This window comes from Gopherus flavomarginatus, chromosome 19 (assembly GCF_025201925.1).
Source record: "Gopherus flavomarginatus isolate rGopFla2 chromosome 19, rGopFla2.mat.asm, whole genome shotgun sequence".
NCBI classification, from domain to species: Eukaryota; Metazoa; Chordata; order Testudines; family Testudinidae; genus Gopherus; species Gopherus flavomarginatus.
The window spans coordinates 13,385,317-13,392,569 of NC_066635.1; the positions used below are offsets into that span (position 1 = coordinate 13,385,317).

Here is a 7,253-nt window from a genome sequence, read left to right on the forward strand (position 1 = left end):
GTGAAAACAGCAAGCATGGAGGAGCTAGTCTTCAGATAAACTGCATGCCTGATAGTCCTTTGGCTCCTAGTACTAGTGTAATTTTAGCACAAACAGCCAAGTTTAGCATACAGCCTCCTGACAACTTGAATTCAACATACATATAGCTGTATTTCAGACAAGTTGAAAAAGTTATCGTCAGTTCTCGCATCTGACGGCACTTCCTATTCAAGGGTATCATCATGTCAACAGCTTTTTGCATTGGTTTGTATAGATAAGCAATTAACACAAGCCCAACACTTGCAAATTTTACTCTAACTTTCCCCATGTCTAGGAGTCAGCTGCAAAGCATTAGCTGATCAAATCTGTAACTTACTTACGTCTAACAATCAGCTTTAGACTGGTTACTTACAGTTGAATACACCAAAGTGCTTCTATTTCAACCTCATGGAGCAGCTCCAAAAAAAAAAAAAAACAAACACAAATCTTTCTGTCAGCTTTTCCTTTTGTATTAGTTCAGGTCCATATGGTGCACTACTAGTCAAGTACCTAACTAGAGTCTGTCCCAGACACATCCAGAAGATAAATGGGACTGCCACATTTCAACTTTAGAGTTTGTCAATGTGCAAGTAAAATCCCAAAACTGGCTTAAGAATTTATACAAGTTGGTGCAAAAATAAAGCTTACCTTATACTTCCAGCCACCATTCTGTCCTAAAAAGAGGAAATATCAGTTATTATAGAACAATTATAGTATTATACAAAGGATATTTTGTAGGTTTATTCAGAAAAAACCTTCTCACCACCAACAATCTGTCGGTAATTCCAGCTATTTTCGGTTTTGTTTCATCATTATGCACCTTTAATTTGACCAATTCTATAGGAATATTAAAAAGCTCATTTTGAAAGCAGCATTAAGACAACTAGGTTTTTGCATGTAATTATCTGCAAAAAACTCACCCAGTCATGAATCATTGGCTTTAAAGTTCAATTATTCCCTTATTACAGCAAAGAATCCTGTGGCACCTTATAGACTAACACTTTATAGACTAATATTCCCTTATTACAGCTTGCTAATCATTATCCCTAATTTCAGTTTCTGAATTTAAGTGCCCTGCGGAATCCAGAACTATAACCACTGCTACAGGACAACGACTGAGAAGTTTTGTATTCTACTCTCCAGCACATGCATAAATTTGGAAAAAACAAAAGGGGTTTCACCCTTTTTGATTATGATATATGAAAGGAAACCCTGCTTTTTCTATAGCAGCTTTTTTTAGTTTGAGGACTATTAAGCAAATCTTGTATTCCTATTTCTGATTTGAAGAACAGAGAACTGCACATCTTACTCCAACTTCTCAACCCTTAATAGCCAGCATAGGTGTCTTTCACAAAAAAAGTTTTAAACGCTATGGGGAACAAATGCAACTAGCCGAGTCTGATCATCCCTTCCACTGCCTGTTGGTAGAAGAACAGGGCTGGAAGAGACCTCATGGGGTCATCTAGTCCAACACCCCTGCTCAAAGCAGGACCAATCCCAACTAAACCATCCCAGCCGGGGCTGTGTCAAGCCTGGCCTTGAAAACCCCTAAGGAAGGCGATTCCCCTCCCTAGCGAGCCCATTCCAGTGCTTCCCCGCCCTCCTAGGGAAATAGCGTTTCCGAATATCCAACCTCGACCCCCCCAGCGCGACGTGAGACCATCGCTCCTTGTTCTGTCTCCTCGCCCCCCCGGGAGCCCCGGGCCCTGCCACGAGCCCCGCCGTGCCCCGGGGCAGGGCGCCGCCCCAGCACAGCTAGAAGGGCCAAGCGCCATCTTACCTCAGCCGCGCCGCGCACGAGGCGCCAAGCGCCGGCCACGCCGTGCCTGGGCCTCGGGCAGCCGTCGTCGCCATCTTCCCCTGGGGCTTCGCGACCACGCGGGTCACCAGCCTGTAGGACGGACACTCGGTCAGTCCCCAGTAGCTGCCCCCGCCGGGCCGGGCCGGCCGCGAGCTCAGCGTCGCCCCCTCCCCAACGGAGCCCCGGGCTCCCGCCCCGCGCACGCGCGCTACATTCCCCACGGGCCCCTCAGGCTCGGATGCCGCGAGCCCACCCCCGCTAGGTAGCGCACGGGGGGGGCCAGCCCCGCTTTCCCGCCCTAAAGCCGCTGCCCCCTCAGCCAAGCCCGCTCCAGCGCCACTTACAGACACGGGAGCGAGAGAGAGCGAAGCGTGGGCAGGCGGCTGCTTTTAAGGGGTTGGGCTGTACCATCCTCTAGGGGAGGGGAGGCTCATCGTAGGCCCTCAAGCTCTAGAGCACGCCTCAGCGCTGGTGGAACGTACCATCTCGATCGCTGGATGGGGAAGGGGGGCGCAAACATGATCTCCTCTGGCTGCCTTTTAAAGGGACAGAGGGTCTTATTCTGCAGTGAACAGGTGCAGAGCTCAGGCAGCTGTGGCACAGAGGATGGCTGGCGGCTCACTAGTCTGTCAGCACCTCTCTTCAGGCCTGACACACTCACTCCGCCTCTCACATTGCTGGCAGAATTAGCTACCAAGACTGCCATGTGGGCTGTCAAAGGACAGCTTATAGCATCCTGACCATCCTACCATTGTGGGACTATGTACCAGCATCATTCCACCTGCTAGAAATATCTTTAAACTGTGTAACCCCTCAGCCTTGATAAAGGTTTTCCCCAAACAACGGAATGTTAATTTACCAACCTAAATGAAGCAGGATAAGTCAAATACAGTAGGAGTTCTTTTGCACCTGAAATAAACAAAAACCGAGAAAGCAGCATGCTGGAGAATCTTCTCTGAGTGTACACATCAAAAGGATACATTTCATGGACTATGAGAAGAAGGAAAAAGAAACATTTAGTTGTCTATGGCTAAGGGAGCAAAAAGGACAATATTTTTTACCTCCATGAAAGTTCGATTCTGAACCAAGGGGGGAAAGGCTAGTTACACTGAGAAGCTTTCTTTAGGCAAGGCCTGTGAAAGTTAAGTTCCGTCCCTTAGACAAAAGTATATAACATATGCTTCCTCTTATTTGTAACCAGCACTGTTTCCATTAGTCATACTCAGTTATTACTTGAATCTGAGAAGCTCTGGCCTTTGCTAATACATATTCTGTTTTTACTATAAAATCATCTCAGTGCTGTGATATTACATAGGATGTATTGTCTTGGTCGAATCAAGGAAGCAGGTGCATACACTGCCTCCTTAGAGGTAGTATACATGGTAATTTCTGTGAGTGGCTAGTGACAGGAGATGGATGTCACAAGGGAATGCTTTTCAATGTGGTTTGGGGACCAGGGTGGACCTAGTTAAACTGCAAGGCAAAGTAAAGGCTGACTGCTTTTGAGAACACTGTTTGAGCCCACTAATCGACTGGAGTGACAGGGAGCAGACATCCAGTTTATAACCAGCAAATCTTTCTCTTGCTGAGGCAGGGTGAGGAAGATACCAAGGTAATTTATAATCCTGTATGCCCAAGAAAGTGTCTCAGTAACCTATGGCTATATACAGGGAGAAGGTGATCATAGGGCTTTTTATACTTTGTAGGGTATAGACAACCTGGGGCTATAAGATAGAGCAGGGGTCAGCAACCTTTCAGAAGTGGTGTGTTGAGTCTTCATTTATTCACTCTAATTTAAGGTTTTGCATGTCAGGGATACATTTTAACATTTTTAGAAGGTCTCTTTCTATAAAACTCTGTAATATATAACCAAACTATTGTTGTATGTAAAGTAAATAAGGTTTTTAAAATGTTTAAGAAGCTTCCTTTAAAATTAAATTAAAATGCAGAGCCTCCCAGACCGGGGGCCAGGCCCAGACAGTGTGAGTGCCACTGAAAATCAGCTCGCGTGCTGCCTTTGGCACGTGTGCCATAGGTTGCCTACCCCTGAGATAGAGGGATGGATGAGATTATTTTTAGTGTTAAAAGTCTAGAGATCTGATTGATCACATAGAATCATAGGGCTGGACTGGACCTCAAAAGTACATGAAGTTTAGGCCTCTGCACTGAGGCAGGACCAAGTAAACCCAGACCATAAATGTCAGGCATAGGTTCAACATGTCCTTAAAAACCTTCTGTGATAGGGATTCCACAACTTCCTTAGCAGCCTATTCCAACTCTTAATAACCCTTATAGGTAGAAAGGCTTAATCTGCAGCAAGGGCGATTTAGGATAGATAACAGGAAAAACTATTACAATTGATCACCATCCTCTTTATAACAATATGTACCAGGACACACGATTCCTGGCGTTCACCTTTGAGAAGAGGTGAATACTTGCATGATCATCTTCACACCCATTTCTATCAGACTCCTAGAACAGAGAATAACTCAGCTTCAGCAGTTTTTGTGACCTACAGGGCCCTCTATTGAGAACTGAACCGAGACCATTGAACACCCATTATACTGTAACCATTAAGTCACTATGACCTAGGCTTTACTTAAACCAGCAGTCAGGTGAAACTTTCTATCCCTTTACCTACCTAGAGTCCCATAATGTGTGCCCTGCAGGATCTCCCGGACATGGCATAACCAACTCACTGTGGCACTATCCCCCTCGCCTGGCATCCGAACTACATACAGAGATTGAGATGAGCCTGCTAAAGCCTGGGTGAATTTTCTGCACAATGTTTTATTAGGTAATACTGTGATCTGTACAGAACACTGCTGCTGACTTGAGGCATCCTACAATCTACCATGGGGTGCTTTTCTCCACTGCAATGATTCAGACTGGGGCCCGGCCGTCTGGAAGGGGGCCTGGCTTCGTCAGCCCCGCTTAGCCGGTCTGCCCTTGCTGGGGGGCCTGAAAATTTTTTCTCACTGGGGCCCAAACCCGCTCTCGGCAGCCCTGCATCTACACTAAAAATTAAGTCAACCTAACTTACACTGTCATACAACCACCACAGTCATTACATTGCTTGTGCATGTCTACACTTTGCTCCTGTGTTGCTGGTACGCATCCTCATCAGGAGTGCTTGTATCGATTGTACTATCAGTATGGGGCATTGTGGGATGGCTCCTGAAAGCCAGTAAGAGTTGACATAAACAACGCCGTGTCTACACTGATGCTGCGTCAACCTAACTACATCGACCTTGACTCTACACCACTTGCATAGGTGGAGTTAAGTCAGTGTAGCAGGGAAATTACAGCAGTGGGAGTGAAATTTATGTATAAACACTTGCAGTTAGGCTGATGTAAGCTGCCTTGCATCAACCTAATTTGGTGGTGTAGAACAGACCTAAATCTTTAGATTCTACTTGGCAAAGATAAAGGACACAGCTTCAGTGAATCATCTCTTATTTGGATACGGCCAATTCTTCATGGACATATTTCAGAATAGGAAAATAGTTTACATATCTTTTCATCAGGACCCCCCTTACACAGGAAGGTGCCTCAGTCACCCACTCTTTTTCATATCAACTCATCAATTACCTGGCCTTATAATTCCTTACATTTATAGATGACCCACAATGCATCTGATGAAGTGGGTATTCACCCACGAAAGCTTGTGCTCCAATATGTCTGTTAGTCTATAAAGTGCCACTGGACTTTGTCACTTTTTACATTTATAGGGCTCCCATCCCACTTACAGTATTGAAATTATGACGTAGTACTAATAGAATTAACAGGGGCAGTGGTTGCTTTTTTATCAATTAGATAATTAAGCAGCTCTCCATATTTTCATTTACAGTATCAAGGTGTAGTGATTTGATTTACTGGTACAATGCTCCATCATCCTTTGGATTTAAAGACAACTGTTGCAATACCAAGGTATCACGCATATTCAACAGAGAATCCTATTGCTTTATTCATTAAGGTCTCTCATGAGCCTCACTCAAAAGCTTATCTAGACTAGAATTTAGAAAGTGCAGTTTTAGTACATTAACCAATATATTTTAACATGAGCTGGGCTGAATTTTTTTCATTGAAAAATGGGGTTGTGATAACATTTTTGTGGAGAAAATTAATTGAATTTCCTCATATTTCAATTAAATTTCTACATGAAAAATTGACAAAAATTTAGATTTGTTTCAAAATTGTGAGGAAACAAATCCACACACTTTTTTTGGTTTTGTTTTAAAAAAACTTTACTCCTCTCCCCTTTTCTTTTGAACTGTGGGGAAGAAGTAAACTGAAAGGAAGTAATTACCCCTCCCCTCCAGTCCCCTACTTTCTCTTACTATATTCTCTACCATTTCTGGAGGAGAGGGGGAAGAAAGTGGGCTTTTTCACAAAGCAAAATAAAAAAAATCATTTTAATTTTAAAAAACTGTAAACTAAATTAATATTTTTCAGCATTTTTTGCAAACCATTTTACCTCTTCCTGATCAGATCTATTTTTAAACTAAAAGGCTTGTCTACACAGGGAAATCGACTGAAATAACTATTGCAGAATAACTTATTCTGCAAAAGCTATTCTAGAATAGCTGTCCACGGGGACATGATTCTGGAATAAAAGTGATTTTATTCCAGAATAATCATTCCCCTCTAGACACACACTAATTATTCCAGCATAAGGTGACTTTTTATTCCAGAACAGTGTCCATTTCGGGAGTTATTCCATAACATCCCTGCGTAAACAAGCCCTTTAGATAGTAGGCCCCTTGGAGCAGGCTGCCTTTTTGTTATGTATTTGTACAATGTATAGCAAAACGAGACCCTTGTGTGCGTGAGGCTCCTATAGGCCAGCACAACACAAATAGTAAGTATTTTAAAACACATTAGCTGATTGAACCTTCAACTCCCCTCCTACCGTTCACTGTTGACCATCTAAACCAAATTAATAATTATTAAACATTTATATTGAGGGGAGGGTTTTTAAAGCCACAACCCGATTGGACCCTATTGCACTAGGCACTGTACAAACATCATGACATCACAAAACAAAAAAAGGGTTACAAACCCAAATATTTTAAAATCATTTGCAAGACACCTTTAACCAAACCTCACAAACTAGTAAAGCTCCTTTCACCTTGAGATGATCAGGGAATACCAGTTTGCATTGAAACACTCTATGACCAAGTTGAGTTTGGCTTACAGGACAATGAAGTAAAGCTAACGGTTGTTTAATCCAGATGAACTTGTTTTTCACCCCCATATAAAAAGGGGACAATAAAGGGCTAATTGATGCACCCACATCCTCTATATTAAAATAATCACATCCTTTTCTCTTAATTTATGTAATTGCTAGGGTCCTGACGATACCGCAGTAAGCCCTTTTCAGGAACTGATTTAACGACTACCCAACAGAATTTCAGTAAAATTGGACGTTCAT

At 43.2% G+C, this 7,253-nt stretch overlaps 2 long non-coding RNA genes and 2 other non-coding genes across 5 annotated transcripts in view; 1 reads left to right on the forward strand and 3 right to left on the reverse strand.

Annotated features, from left to right (window-relative positions):
• Window positions 1-2,182, reverse strand: part of LOC127037527 (uncharacterized) — a 267,537-nt gene extending 265,355 nt beyond the window's left edge. For both annotated transcript variants that reach the window (XR_007770386.1, XR_007770385.1), the window contains exons 1-3: window positions 2,164-2,182; window positions 1,799-1,909; window positions 667-692 (exon numbers count right to left, since the gene is read on the reverse strand). This is a non-coding gene — a long non-coding RNA (uncharacterized LOC127037527). The remainder of the gene's footprint in view (window positions 1-666; window positions 693-1,798; window positions 1,910-2,163) is intronic.
• LOC127037700 (small nucleolar RNA SNORD49) lies at window positions 152-227 on the reverse strand. Its single transcript, XR_007770442.1, has one exon. It is a non-coding gene; the product is annotated as a small nucleolar RNA SNORD49 (small nucleolar RNA).
• LOC127037706 (small nucleolar RNA SNORD65) lies at window positions 761-833 on the reverse strand. Its single transcript, XR_007770447.1, has one exon. It is a non-coding gene; the product is annotated as a small nucleolar RNA SNORD65 (small nucleolar RNA).
• Window positions 1,838-7,247, forward strand: LOC127037528 (uncharacterized). The gene is made up of 3 exons (XR_007770387.1): window positions 1,838-1,927; window positions 4,465-4,616; window positions 7,170-7,247. It is a non-coding gene; the product is annotated as an uncharacterized LOC127037528 (long non-coding RNA).
• Window positions 7,248-7,253: the final 6 nt, after the last annotated feature.